Below are 16,510 nucleotides of genomic sequence, written 5' to 3'. Positions count from 1 at the left end.
AAGCGCGTCTTCTGGTGTCAGTGGAATATTTAATTTCCCTTAAAAACCAAAAGATGAAGCTAAATGACACTAGGTTCCAGCGTTCCCCACCGAAATCAAATACTCTATTCTATACGCTTTGTATTACACTTTTTCAAAGGATAATCTTGCTTTAAAGTTTGTACACAAATTTAAAAGCATTTCTTCATATTGTGTTCTGTGTTCTGACACAATGCCATTAATTGGTACTTTTAATTTTATAAAATGTATTTTTATTTCCTAGCAAGTATAAAGTAAAAAAAAATATGATATATGATATGTCTGATGCAATGTTTTTAAGAAATAGGTGTTGCAAAACTCCAGACAGTTCCTCACACAATGACAGCATTAAAGATGGTCAACGGCTCATGTCAACATGTTGAACCATTGATTGTCATTACAAAAAGTACTTTTCAATGAGCCGTTGACCATCTTTAATGCTGTCATTGTGTGAGGAACTGTTTGGAGTTTTGCAACACCTATTTCTTAAAAACATTGCATCAGACATCTCATATATCACATTTTTTTTACTTTATACTTGCTAGGAAATAAAAATACATTTTTTAAAAGTAAAAGTACCAATTAATGGCATTGTGTCAGAACACAGCCAATATGAAGAAATGCTTTTAAATGTGTGTTCAACCTTTACTTATGCTGGACCACAGAGGCACATCGCGTCTCTGAAAATGTGTGCTGATTTTCTAAATGATAAACTTCATCTAAATAAGAGCAATGTAGAGCCCTCGGATTTCTTAAAAACAGAACAACCACAACAGCAAACATTGTGACAAACTTTGACAACATGTTTCATGGACAAAAATACTGTTTGAAATATGTTTGTATAAATAAGATCTAAGACGCCTAAACACAAATTTATTTTTTAAACATTTTCTGAACAGACGCTGTTTAGAAAAAATAATACTTTAGGTTAAATTTAAGCAAAATCATTTATATCATACAGAAGTCTTCTAAGAAGATAAATAAACGATACGATTTTAATAAAACTTTAAAGATTTGATTTAAACAAGTCTTTTAATTTGAAAAGATCTAATTTAAACTTTTAAGATTATGCTTTTAAATGAATTTAGTATGAATAAAACTCTGGAAACGCAGACTAACTTTACATGCTGACATCGTGTCCCCGAGGCTCATCTGGCCTGTAACTCCTCTCGTCTCTGTGAGCGTCTGAAGCCTCGTTCACACTGTAGTTTATCCCTGAAGGATCTGAGGCTTTTTTGTTTATGACAACTGAAACTATTTGCTTTTTGGATTGTTTTTTATCATTGCATAAACAACCACTTCACCTCTCTGGAAATGTAAGGTGTTTATATATATATATATATTCATTTAGCTAAAACTATGTTACATTTTTTTTTTAAATACATTTCAGTAACATATTTGTTATTATTCATTGATTATATATTTTATTTATTATAATTTAATTTAAAAATAGAGATTAGTTCATTTTATAGAACCGTGTGTGTGTGTGTGTGTGTGTGTGTGTGTGTGTGTGTGTGTGTGTGTGTGTGTGTGTGTGTGTGTGTGTGTGTGTGTGTGTGTGTGTGTGTGTGTGTGTGTGTGTGTGTGTGTGTGTGTGTGTGTGTGTGTGTGTGTGTGTGTGTGCAAAACAGCTTAGAAATGATATTGAAGGGTTGGGGTCAGAATCCCTTGCCTCTTCAATTTAAATTTACATATATCCTTTTGAATGATTACTTTATTATTCTTATTAACAATTCAATAAACAAGTATATGCATGTTATCATAATCATTTCTATATTCATTGAATGAATCATATATATACTGTATATACCCATATGATTTCTGTGAGTGTTTAACCAGTTTCTTTTAGGTGCATTCCAATGTATCCCTTGCTTTGTGTCTGCAGGCAAAGCCCTTTTGATAATAATTCTCCTGAGATACAGAGAGTGGCGGGAAGGACTCATGTGTTGCGTATACCTTCATACATCTGCATCTATATATATATATATATCTTTCTTGGTTGACTTGTATACTGTAAGTTCAAGGGTCAATTTCTAATACATAAACTTACCTGATTTTTAATTAAGTTTACATCCTCATGTGCATTTTTCTAAGGAGTAAAGGGGGATATTATCGTTCCTGCTTTCTGAGGAGTGAAATGTTTTATCAGTTTGTTATGGTGGACTGCTCTTCTGATAATGGGCTCAGGCCTTCTTCAGCCTTGAAAAGAACTGTTGTTCGTTGGTGCTGTGTGTGTGTGTGTGTTTGATATTCTCTACAGGTTCTTAACACTGTGATATACGACATATAGACACGAAGACGCCTTCCTCGGACCCTGGAAGGTCACCCTGGACTTAAATCTTGGAATTGGGCAACAACTGTTTTGATTAATGATGATATACCCGCTTATCTATTAAAAATGTATTCATATTTAGACTTTATGTTCTCTTAGCCAATCAGAAGTCAACGATGACGTCATGTATGTCCTTGGTAAAGGTATAATTGGTGTGAGATTTTGTGTAAGGTAGAGTTAGCTTGCGACCTCCTCGTGAGACTTTGACGCTGGCTCTACCAATTTAACTGCAAACTAAATTTTTACTTATTTGATTGAACTTCACGACTCCTGGTCTTCTTTCATCATATCTGGTCCTGGGTCTTACAACTGTACCCCCCCTTACAATATTACATGATTTATTTATTTATTTTTGAAAATGTAAAAATTTAGTTCCCTTTCGAGGGAACTCGCGATGCGTCGATGACGCTTTGGGAAGGAGAATACCAAAACGCCATATGAACCAGAGCCTGTCTGTGTGAATACTGCACAACTAAGACAAGAGCACAAGAGAACCTGGGGAAGTTATAAAAGCTTACGAATGTGAGCGGAGAGGACCAGCCTGCCGCATACCACATCCTACAGGGATATCTTCATATAATAAGGCTTCTAAGCCGCCATACTCCTGTCCTGGTCTAAAAGCACCACGAGGAAACGACCAAAGGTCCCCCCCAGGGAAATACCACCAAAAGGGACATGGTAGGCACTAAGGCTGCCACGTACACCTTCAGTGTGGAAGGGGATAACCCTGCGGAAAAACAAACCCGCAGTAACTCCAGCACTGTACCAGTCGGGCAGTAAACTGGGCCCCACTGTCCGAGATCCGCAATATGAAGTGAAAACCCATCACTTAATACATACAGTTTCTTCGTGGAGGGAGCTCTGGAGTGAAGTATGGTCTCCTCAACCTCTTGTTGAGAGACCAAAGTCAATGAGTTGGGCCTCCTCAGAGGCTTTTTTTTTTATTTATTTATTTTTATTTCCTAGCAAGTATAAAGTAAAAAAATATGAAAATGTGATATATGATATGACTGATGCAATGTTTTTAAGAAAAAGGTGTTGCAAAACTCCAAACAGTTCCTCACACAATGACAGCATTAAAGATGGTCAACGGCTCATTGAAAAGTACTTTTTGTAATGACAATCAATGCTTCAACATGACATGAGCCGTTGACCATCTTTAATGCTGTCATTGTGTGAGGGAAATGTTCAACAATCTAAAGTTTTTGAACAGACATTGTTAAATAACAATTATACTTTAGGTCAGGTTAAACAAAATCATTACAGTAAACTTCTAAAAGATAAATAGAAGATACGAATGTATTCAAACTTTAAAGATTTAATTTAAACAATCTTTCATTTTAAAAGATCATATTTAAACTTTTACGATTATGCTTTGAAATAAATTTAGTACGAACAAAACTTTGGCTCTGGAAAGGTGTTAGCAGACTAACATTACATACGCTGTGACATGAGGCTCATCTGGTCTGTCACCCTGTATCCTGAAGCTGTCATTAATGATTGTCAAGGAACTTATTTCTCTGAAGACATAAGCAGCCTATCAATGGGGACAGCCTGAGGCTTCACAGTTTCTACATGTTTTCATTGTTGCTCTCTCTCTCTCTCTCTCTCTCTCTCTCTCTCTCTCTCTCTCTCTCTCTCTCTCTCTGAAGATAGGCCTATGTGGTCATTTTCTCACAGATACAACTTAAGGAATTATTGAACATGTGTTCATATTTTTCCACAGACCATCGATGTAGAATATTTGTTTTTATTAAGGCTTCTAATAATTCATTGAATTTAATTTAAAAAATCTTTTATTTTATATATATCTTACTTACTTAAATATACTTTAAGTTCAAGTCAAGTTTTTCCACATACCATCGATGTAGAATATTTGTTTTTATTAATTCATTGAATTAAATTTAAGCAATCTTTTATTTTTAAAAGTTATAATTTAATCTTTTAAGATTATACTTTGAAATAATTTTAGCTCTAACAAAACATTAGCAATGTCTCATCCTGATCACTGAATACACTTTTGTTTATCTAAATCTAAAATAATTGGTTCAGTAGATTTTTAGGAAGATATTTATTTTATATTATGTATTTTATTTTATTATCATTTCATCTTTTTTCTTTTAAAAGAACAGAATGTTTTTTCAACTTTAGCTAGTGTGAAATATACATCATTATTAGCAAACCTCTTTTTTATCACTTCCACAGTGCCCAGCAACCCCAGTGCATTCTGGGAGGGAGGGAGCTCGATGCTGATGCTTGCATGTGCCACACATCCTGATATCTATAACCCTCATAACTTCCATTATATCAAAGTTCAAATATTAAACAATGGATCCCTTATACTCACGAGGTCATAGCCATATTATCCAATTATCCTATTATTCAATTATCCTATTATTCAATTACAAACAAGGTCACCGCTAGGGGCAAGGTCAGGGCAAGGTCATCGCAAGGGCAAGATGAGGGGCAAGGTCAAAAGGTCAACCCATCAATCATCATTAATTATAGGGCCATCAATCATTTTTGACACATGCTGAATCTTAATACTACTGCTCATTGCCACTGTCGCCTTTTTCCACCATTGGCTTTTGGCTTGCTTAGCTGGGGACATTAAATTTAACATTTAATTTAATATTCAACAATATCATTGATCTCCTGCATTGACACCATTATATGAGAACTGAACTGAGCTGGACGATGACATCACTGTTTTCTCCAGAGTGGCTGTATATATAAATGAACTAAATTTAATAACTATTTTACAACAAAAATGAACCATCACTAAACTTACTTAAGCTGGACTTTGACGCTGTTTTCTTCTGGAAACAAACTCTGTTGCATTATTTTCCTGTTATCTCTGTAAAGCTGCTTTGAAACAATCTGTATTGTAAAAAGCGCTTTATAAATAAATGTGACTGGGCTTGAATTGACATTAATAACATTTTAACCCTGGCAGGTGAAAATTGACAATCACAGTGACTTCCAGGACATCGCGAGTGTCGTGGCCATCACTCAAACATACACAACCACTGAGCCTTTCATCCACGCGAAATATGACATCAGGGTCCAGAAGATCGGCTCGGATTACAAAGCCTACATGTAAGTCCACGATCACATTCTTCTGTTCAGTTGAACTGATGCTCAAGGCCAGTTTGACCTGTTAGACCATCATTAGCCCTATTCAGACAGATATTGTTTCTCATGTGGACGTCTGTAAAAAATAAATTCAAAATTGGATCATATATATCGCTGTCACAATAACAGCCCATTTCAAATATTTACGTGCTTTTTTTTCTTCCTCCTTTTTGTTCACTGAGGTGGAGCGGTGATGAAATATTATTCTTGTAAATACTTTCCAGCATTTCAGTAATAAAAGTTTACATCTGTAAGTGCTAAAACTCATGCATTTGGATGGAGATTTATTGACGGTGGAGGAGCGAGTTTTGTGATCTTATGAACCCGCGAACTCGCTGCTCACATGATCAGTCACATGGAATAGGAACATAATGTTCTATTTATTGTTGAATTAAATCTCATTTTTAAAAATAGGAAGCTAGATGTGCATATGCTATATTCAAAATGGTTTTCTGTCTTGCATTTTATCTCAAAAGGATGTAATTATTAAAAATATGTAAATTAGCAGAACCAAGTTAATGCAGCCTCTTATATACATGAGGTAAAAATAAAGCTGGTTGGTTTGTATTTTTAATGTTGTGTTTGTCAAAAAACAGTAGGTGATTCGGCCGGGGATTTTCACCCGGTTGGTGGGAGAAAAACACTGACATTCTGGATTCGGATGGCAATAAAATCACAGACTAACTCCTGTAAATGTTGAAAATACCTTAAGACCCCATGAGAAAAAATTACAATTCGAATAGGCAAGCTTGTCGAGACCAAAAAAGAAAGAAAAAAAATAATAATTTTCCATCAGGGTGTGCTTATCATTGTCACAGTGGTGTTTGGTTTAGTTTGTTTTCATTTGGACTTGTCAAGTCAAGTCAAGTCGCCTTCATTTATATAGCGCTTTTAAACAATACGGATTGTTTCAAAACAGATATACTGTGATAATAGGAAATGATAGAGAAAAACAATAACTAGGATAAAGTTATTGTCCAGCTAAAGTTAGTTATGATTGATTGATTCACTTCCGTTGTGAAGATCATTAGTTATTAACTTAGGGGCCGCTAACACAACAGGAAAATCCTTAACACGCTTCGGCCGCTCATCCGCACAAAACAGTGCCTGGTGTCTCGAGAGCGCACTCACTTGAATAGGTTCCAAGGTACAAACGATTATCCGCTATCTCTGCGCAAACTTCAAAAACGCAAACCGGCGAAAACATGCACACATGCGCATTACTTGTTCAGTCCAAAGGTATGCGCGTTTGAATATATATGTGCACAGGCGTGTAGTTCTTCTTTACAAATCAACCCTCAATAAACTACTTGTCTGGCCTTAAAAATGTATAATTTGCGTAGCCAAGAGAACTGGAATTATCCCGACAACATTTTTTCTGTACTGAGGTAAAGGGAAGGAGGCCTTCACAGGGGAGAGACTAGTGACACTTCAGGACTGTGCTGTCGTTGCGTCCAGGCGCAGGTCCTTCATCAGATCTGGATACGGCCTGGATCCGGCGGACTGCGGTAAACCTCGGATAAACAGAGAGACTAATATTAGCGTAGACGCCACCCTTCTTATGATGTAACGAGTACATCAGGATTTATGGGAAGTGTTCCCGGTTCCGGCTGACCTAATCTATGCAGCCTAACATTGGATTATAAAAGTCTATAATGTGTTATGTGAATGCTAGGTCAAAGAGATGTGTCTTTAATCTAGCTTTGAACTGACAGAGTGTGTCTGCTTCCCGGACAATGGTAGGAAGGCTGTTCCAAAGTTTTGGTGCTAAATAGGAAAAGGATCTACCGCCAGCAGTCGATTTTGATATTCTAGGTATTATCAACTGGCCAGAGTTTTGAGATCGCAATAGACGTGAAGGGCTATAATGCGATAAGAGCTCGCTCAAGTACTGCGGAGCTAAACCATTCAGTGCTTTGTAAGTAATCAGCAATATTTTAAAATTGATGCGATGTTTAATAGGGAGCCAGTGCAGTGTTGACAGAACTGGGCTAATATGGTCATACTTCCTGGTTCGGGTAAGAACTCGAGCTGCTGCGTTTTGAACTAGCTGTAGTTTGTTTATTAAGCGTGCAGGGCAACCACCCAGTAGAGCATTACAATAATCTAGCCTTGAGGTCATGAACGCATGGACTAATTGTTCCGCATTTGTCAATGAGAGCATATGGCGTAATTTAGATATATTTTTAAGATGGAAGAATGCAGTTTTACAGATACTAGACACGTGACTTTCAAATGAAAGATTGGTATCAAAGAGCACACCCAGGTTCCTAACCGACGACGAAGACTTAACAGAGCAGCCATCAAGTGTTAGACAGTATTCTAGGTTATTACGTGAGGAAGTTTTTTGTCCAATAATTAGAAACTCTGTTTTTTTCAGAATTTAATAGTGGGAAATTACTAGTCATCCAGTTTATTATATCAGCTATGCATTCCGTTAATTTTGTGAGTTGTTAAGTTTAGTCTGGGTGTGAAGAAATATACAGCTGAGTATCATCGGCATAACAGTGAAAGCTAATGCCATGTTTCCTAATGATATCTCCTAATGGTAGCATGTACAGAGTGTGTGTGTGTGTGTGTGTGTGTGTGTGTGTGTGTGTGTGTGTGTGTGTGTGTGTGTGTGTGTGTGTGTGTGTGTGTGTGTGTGTGTGTGTGTGTGTGTGTGTGTGTGTGTGTGTGTGTGTGTGTGTGTGTAGCATGTACAGAGTGAAAAGCAGCGGTCCTAGTACTGAGCCTTGTGGTACGCCATACTGAACTTGTGATCGATGAGACATCTCTTCATTCACTGCTACAAACTGATAACGGTCAGATAAGTATGATTAAAACCATGCAATTCCACTAATGCCAATATCATTTTCGAGTCTATTTAAAAGAATGTTGTGGTCGATAGTGTCAAATGCAGCATTAAGATCGAGTAACACTAATAGAGAGATACAACCACGATCGGATGATAAGAGCAAATCATTTGTGACTCTAATGAGAGCTGTTTCGGTGCTATGGTACAGTCTAAATCCTGACTGGAAATCTTCGCAGATATCATTTCTTTCTAAAAAGGAACACAGTTGTGAAGATACTGCTTTTTCTAATATCTTTGACAGAAAGGGTAGATTCGAGATCGGACTGTAATTGACTAATTCTGTAGGATCAAGTTTAACCAGCGGTTTAATCATAGCCAGCTTTAAAGTTTTTGGTACGTATCCTAATGACAAAGATGAATTAATGATATTAAGAAGAGGATCTATGACCTCTGGGAGCATCTCTTTCAGTAGCTTAGTCGGTATAGGGTCTAAAATACATGTTGTCGATTTAGATGATTTAACAAGTTTAGTAAATTCTTCCTCTCCTATAGCAATGAAGGAATCTAATTTTTCCTCAGGGAGACTACAATGCACTGCCTGATGCGATACTGTAGTAGACGGTTGTCATCACGTCACGTGTCATCTTCGCTGTCATTATCAGTTCAGCTGTATCACCTGTCTTAAGTCAATCGTCGTTATCTGTATCAACTGTGTTTCATTAATCAGTGTCATCTGTGTTTGCATTTAAGTTCCGTCTGTTCAGTCAGTCTCTGTCCGATCTCCGTTGTAAAAGTGTGTGTTGCTGCCTGTTCTGCTGTCCTGTATTTTTGATCATTAAACCTTTGTGTTGAAAAGATACCTTCATATTGTTCTGTCTTCCTGCAACCACATGTGACAATCATTTGATCTACATGTTTTTGTAGCTTTTCAATCATGGATGTACCATTTGTTTACCATTTTGCACAGTATGATCTCCATATGGTTGGCAACTACAGATGCTTTTAGGGTGTGTTGACTGGGCAGGTTTGGTTTCATCAAAACGAACTCTGGTGCAATTGGGTCTCGATCCACTTCCACATGAACTCTGGTCTGGATCGAATGAAATTTGAACTCAACATCGACCAAAGGCATCTAAACGTTGTTACAAGATGTGAGCCTAAAAAGGACAGAAGGGTCAAGCATACCTGGTTATTCTCACCATAGTCACAAAGTTTGTCCATTAGTTCGGGACAGGCATTGTAATCACTGATAAGTGAACCAGGACTAAATGTATCATTTTCTTTTTTGGTCTTCAGGTTCAAGCTTTAAAAAGAATGCAAAATGATCATAAACATGTCATAATAACAGTCTGTACATGTTGTGTAAAATCTTCTGAAGTCATACATTAGTCATTCCTGTGATAATGATTAGCTAGATCTAATGCACACTGAATGTGACGTGATAAATGATTATAATTCACAGGAGAACATCTATCTCTGGCAACTGGAAGTCAAACACCGGCTCTGCCATGCTGGAGCAAGTGGCCATGACTGACAAGTAAGTACACACACACACTCACTACTCACTCACTTAATCACTCACACAAACACACACACACACACACAAACACACACACACACACACACACACACACACACACACACACACACACACAAACACACACACACTCACTACTCACTCACTTAATCACTCACACAAACACACACACACACACACACACACACACACACACACACACACACACACACACACACACACTCACACACACACACACACACACACACAAACACACACACACTCACTACTCACTCACTTAATCACTCACACAAGCACACACACACACACACACACACACACACACACACACACACACACACACTACTCACTCACTTAATCTCACACACACACACACACACACACACACACACACACACACACACACACACACACACTTTCACAGACTCCACCAGGTTTGCAATCACTGAAAAGATCTTGGAGAATAACTCACAGACAGACAGTGAGTTTTGTTCCATTGTGCAGTTGATTGTGGCGCTTGCATGGATTTGATAAGCTGATAAAAAATAAATGTTGTATTTTGAATGCAATGCAAGTCGCTTTGGATAAAAGCATTCGCCATATGCATGAATGTAAATTTCACTAGTTTGCTTGCCCATTCAACCTTGAAGTTTAGTAAACTAACTTGGCTTGCTGTCCTTGGAGGAGGCTTGAACCCGAGGCTCGGCTTGAGCTCCGAGTTGAACCCAAACCCCAGATAATTTACTGGAGGAGAAGGGGAGGAGGAGGGCTGCCGGAAGAATTTGTCAATGGGATGACGTAGTGTCTGCTGCTTATTTAGTATGCTCGTAATGATTGACAGAACTGAATGTTTAGGCTCCTCCTGAACCTACGTTTTGAACTTGATGTATAGCTGAAGTGATCAGTAATTGTGAAAGTGAGAGCTGGTGATCTTCTCTGTAGTCTGTAGATATAATAGATAGATATGTGATCTTCTCTCCTGTAGATATAATAGATAGATATGTGATCTTCTCTCCTGTAGATATAATAGATAGATATGTGATCTTCTCTCCAGATATAAGCTGTGGGTGGACGCCTGTGCCGATGTCTTCGGAGGTCTGGACATCTGTGCTGTTAAAGCCATACATGGGAAAGATGGGAAGGATTATATCACTGAGGTGAGAGCGAGTGTTCATTTATTGACATCGATATCACTGCATGTGAGCTGAGAGTTTCAGTTCTACGCCAGACTAAAGTGTTTAATTAGTATTATAAGGATTATAGTCATACGAAGAGGCGTTTTACCACAGTGAGAGTGTTTGTTTTGTGAGGTTTTCCAAAGAACACATATATCTATGACAAATCTACTTGTGGGAATCTGAGTCAGATATTGCGACAGTTCCCTTTCAAGGGTTTTCTGTGTCTTCACAAGCGCTCTGTGTGAAACTGTTATTGTCTATTTGGTGTTGTTTTGTCACATACTGTACACTCACCTAAAGGATTATTAGGAACACCATAGTAATACTGTGTTTGACCCCCTTTCGCCTTCAGAACTGCCTTAATTCTACGTGGCATTGATTCAACAAGGTGCTGAAAGCATTCTTTAGAAATGTTGGCCCATATTGATAGGATAGCATCTTGCAGTTGATGGAGATTTGTGGGAATAGTCAGGGGGCCAATTCTGAAAAGGGCTTCCGTTAAGACTTTTGCGGACATGTTTTTGTACAAGCTGTCACCCTATTTTTTTAGTTAGAAGACACCCATAGGTAAGATATTAGGGTGGTTGTCAAGCCGATTTTTTTTTTTGTGTGACTTGTACAAGCAATTTCAGGCCAATTTTTTGGTTTCCTGCTTAACACGACATGCCAACAGTAAATGTTGAATATCTCCACAACCACAAGGACCATATTCATAAAAATGGTATCAAATGAAAGCCAACACTCATGGGATGTCTGCTGAAGTGTCAGAATGAACATTTATTGTACAGTGTAAGAGACAACAGAACTAGAACATGAAAAAAACTATCTCCGCCTAAAGAGAACCAGTTTTCAAAGTGAATATCAGCTTGGAAACATAACCTAGTATCCCAAAACCTCTATCAATCAGTACCCATATCTATGGGAATGAGTCAAGCCAAGTTTAAAGCTTGTAGGGAGAGACAGTGCAATGCTGCACAAGTTATAATACTTTAATGTCAAGGCGGAAATTTAGAACTGTAGATGATGGTCTATGGTGCTATTTGACTTAATTAGTGTACCAGGTTGTAACACAAATTATATTACATTCACATATCACTATAGTTATTAATTCCATCCTAACAAAACTGCTCTCTCACTTCTTTAGGGTTGGGGGTTAGTAACTAGTTAGTAGTAATAACTATTTAATAGTCCTATGGCAAAGGTATGTTTTTCCCCATCAAAGCAGTGGCTCTCAGGTTGGCAGAGGTTGGCTCTCAGGTTGTCAGTCTCATCCCTTTGAGACTGAATGGATTGAATAAGCAAGGTCAAGCTAAGCGCAATGCAAATAATGGTGTGTGTCTATTATATTGCAAAAATATTGCACAATATTATACTACAATAATCTCCAGAAAGAGCACAAAGACACCACTTCCTGAAAAATCACTTCAATCAAAGGGCTTTATCTTGGCTGTATTTTCCATATTTGTCTTGACAAATGAAACATTGTTCCCAATCAATATCTCTTCCTATTTGTTTTTCTTTGGACGCTAGGCTTACAGCTTCCTCTGGATCCATGTTATCTCATCTGAAGGCAAATACATTTTTCACCACACTAGTCTGATTGGTTTCTGAGTGTATCACTACAATGTCCTCTGACATAAGCTGAGGGCTTTGCTATATAACAAACTTATTAACGCTTTTAGCTATAGCAGACTGTAAAATAGGCTGCTGTGCAGCAAATAAATTAAAAACAATATTTCCATACACATCTGCACAAAACTTAATTTACCTATTAGTAAGTAAGCTAGTAATTATGAAAGTAAATTAGCCTAGCTATAAACTCACCTAAAGGATTATTAGGAACACCTGTTCAATTTCTCATTAATGCAATTATCTAATCAACCAATCACATGGCAGTTGCTTCAATGCATTTAGGGGTGTGGTCCTGGTCAAGACAATCTCCTGAACTCCAAACTGAATGTCAGAATGGGAAAGAAAGGTGATAAGCAATTTTGAGCGTGGCATGGTTGTTGGTGCCAGACGGGCCGGTCTGAGTATTTCACAATCTGCTCAGTTACTGGGATTTTCATGCACAACCATTTCTAGGGTTTACAAAGAATGGTGTGAAAAGGGAAAAACATCCAGTATGCGGCAGTCCTGTGGGCGAAAATGCCTTGTTGATGCTAGAGGTCAGAGGAGGATGGGCCGACTGATTCAAGCTGATAGAAGAGCAACTTTGACTGAAATAACCACTCGTTACAACCGAGGTATGCAGCAAAGCATTTGTGAAGCCACAACACGCACAACCTTGAGGCGGATGGGCTACAACAGCAGAAGACCCCACCGGGTACCACTCATCTCCACTACAAATAGGAAAAAGAGGCTACAATTTGCACGAGCTCACCAAAATTGGACAGTTGAAGACTGGAAAAATGTTGCCTGGTCTGATGAGTCTCGATTTCTGTTGAGACATTCAGATGGTAGAGTCAGAATTTGGCGTAAACAGAATGAGAACATGGATCCATCATGCCTTGTTACCACTGTGAAGGGTGGTGTTGGTGGTGTAATGGTGTGGGGGATGTTTTCTTGGCACACTTTAGGCCCCTTAGTGCCAATTGGGCATCGTTTAAATGCCATGGCCTACCTGAGCATTGTTTCTGACCATGTCCATCCCTTTATGACCACCATGTACCCATCCTCTGATGGCTACTTCCAGCAGGATAATGCACCATGTCAAAAAGTTCGAATCATTTCAAATTGGTTTCTTGAACATGACAATGAGTTCACTGTACTAAAATGGCCCCCACAGTCACCAGATCTCAACCCAATAGAGCATCTTTGGGATGTGGTGGAACGGGAGCTTCGTGCCATGGATGTGCATCCCACAAATCTCCATCAACTGCAAGATGCTATCCTATCAATATGGGCCAACATTTCTAAAGAATAAGGGTGTCACGATTTCGATTTTAAATCTAAATCGATCGAAATTAATGCTCAATCTCGATTATCGAATCAATGTCACGGCAGCTCGGCTTGCCTGTAATAGGTAAAACTCCTTTTCTCGAGAATATTGAAGCCTTTATTTTAAAACACATTGCAGCGAGAGCATCATATCTCGTCTGAGCGAGCTGATTGTCTGTGCTGCGGCAACTGCACGAACCTATGGCGAGTTAGCAGTGGCGTACGGTCCAATGGGAGCGCAGGGCGCCCTGCCAACCTCGAGCGCGCCAATTTGGACGTGGCTGGAGAGTATAATTCACAATAAAACTCGCCAAAGGATTTTAGGTTTAAATCGACTGAAGCGAAGTACCTGATATGAGCGAAATAGCACGGCAAGGCAAAGCAGTACTCGTTCCCTTATCTCTAAGGGAACCGAGGTTACGCAAGTAACCAAGTAGCCTACGTTCCCTTACGAGAACGTTCTCTCATACTGCGTTGCAAACGCTGTGGGAACCCAATTTAAAACGCCGTGCTATTCGCTTGTGACTGCTCTGAGGAGTCCAGGGAGCCCCGGGACTATAATAGCCAGGTAATAGGTTATATTGTTTAAGTTTCCAATTGACTGAAGATATAAGTTATTGTTACATTATGTTGTTAATAAACATTTTAAATTTGACAATGTAGTGTGTGGAATTGCGAACAAAGGTCAGATATTATTATATTGCATAAAAGTCTTAAAATGGCATAGCTTGTGCTTTCAATTTATTTTTTTAAAATCGAGAATTGAATCGAACCGTGACTTTAGAATCGAAAATGTAATCGAATCGAGGATTTGGAGAATCGTGATACCCTTACTAAAGAATGCTTTCAGCACCTTGTTGAATCAATGCCACGTAGAATTAAGGCAGTTCTGAAGGCGAAAGGGGGTCAAACACAGTATTAGTATGGTGTTCCTAATAATCCTTTAGGTGAGTGTATGTCTGGTAAGTATATAGCTAGTTGGAAAACAGTTTAGCTTACCTGTTTCTGGCAACATTTGATGGTAGAATGGTAGAATCTTGAGGTAAATGTTTGTGTAGACAAATAGATCAAGTTAATCTGTTGTGTGATTGTGTGATTCACTCCTTTATAAAGTTTTGTTCAGACTGTACTGTTGACACCTGCTGTGATCATCTTCTCTGGATCTGCTGCCTCAATCTGCTGCCAAATCACAGCTGCGCTGACACAACAGTGCCCCTTGTGGTGTGATACTCTTGTGGTATTTATTGATTATTATTTTTTAATGATCATGCTTGCACATAAGTTGGATTATATTGCACATTTGCCCAAAATTACAATAGGTAACGGAAGAAAATGGAAGCACTTTGGGGGAAAAAATCCGCTTTTACCACTTTTAAGAATATAGTGTTAAAATGGACAAAAAAACATTTTCTAAGCTGACAACCTGGCTAGAACACATGTTGAGGGGATAAATATTAATACTTGATAGGTTGTATACTTGTACCAAAAAGTGTCCGACAAAGTTTTAATATCAGTTTTGGCCTCCTGACTAGAAGCACATCCAGGGCACGAAGCTCCCGTTCCACCACATCCCAAAGATGCTCTATTGGGTTGAGATCTGGTGACTGTGGGGGCCATTTTAGTACAGTAAACTCATTGTCATGTTCAAGAAACCAATTTGAAATGATTCGAGCTTTGTGACATGGTGCATTATCCTGCTGGAAGTAGCCATCAGAGGATGGGCACATGGTGGTCATAAAGGGATGGACATGGTCAGAAACAATGCTCAGGTAGGCCGTGGCATTTAAACTATGACCAATTGGCACTAAGGGGCCTAAAGTGTGCCAAGAAAACATTCCCCACACCATTACACCACCACCACCAGCCTGCACAGTGGGAACAAGGCATGATGGATCCATGTTCTCATTCTGTTTACGCCAAATTCTGACTCTACCATCTGAATGTCTCAACAGAAATCGAGACTCATCAGACCAGGCAACATTTTTCCAGTCTTCAACTGTCCAATTTTGGTGAGCTCGTGCAAATTGTAGCCTCTTTTTCCTATTTGTAGTGGAGATGAGTGGTACCCGGTGGGGTCTTCTGCTGTTGTAGCCCATCCGCCTCAAGGTTGTGCGTGTTGTGGCTTCACAAATGCTTTGCTGCATACCTCGGTTGTAACGAGTGGTTATTTCAGTCAAAGTTGCTCTTCTACCAGCTTGAATCAGTCGGCCCATTCTCCTCTGACCTCTAGCATCAACAAGGCATTTTCGCCCACAGGACTGCCGCATACTGGATGTTTTTCCCTTTCACACCATTCTTTGTAAACCCTAGAAATGGTTGTGCATGAAAATCCCAGTAACTGAGCAGATTGTGAAATACTCAGACCGGCCCTTCTGCCACCAACAACCATGCCACGCTCAAAAATCCTAATAATCCTTTAGGTGAGTGTATATATATCAGAAAATATGGCAAGTAAGCAGTTCAGACTGTGTGTGCACCCATGAAAGCTTTAGCGTAAGTTTTGCCAGGAAGACTCAATTGTTGCGTCACTTATTACCTTCAGATCTAACCAATCGTGTTATAATACTTGGAGT

The 16,510-nt window shown here is 38.7% G+C and overlaps 1 protein-coding gene across 1 annotated transcript in view; it reads left to right on the top strand.

Moving 5' to 3' along the window:
* Positions 1–16,510, top strand: part of syn2b (synapsin IIb) — a gene marked incomplete at both ends in the record, with an annotated part of 150,121 nt that overhangs the window by 89,689 nt on the left and 43,922 nt on the right. The window lies entirely within an intron of this gene.

The sequence above is a fragment of the Scardinius erythrophthalmus genome, assembly GCF_964197995.2.
Source record: "Scardinius erythrophthalmus genome assembly, chromosome: 25".
Taxonomy (NCBI): domain Eukaryota; kingdom Metazoa; phylum Chordata; class Actinopteri; order Cypriniformes; family Leuciscidae; genus Scardinius; species Scardinius erythrophthalmus.
Note: the sequence above shows the minus strand (reverse complement) of the source record. Positions and strands in the feature narration are given on the sequence as shown.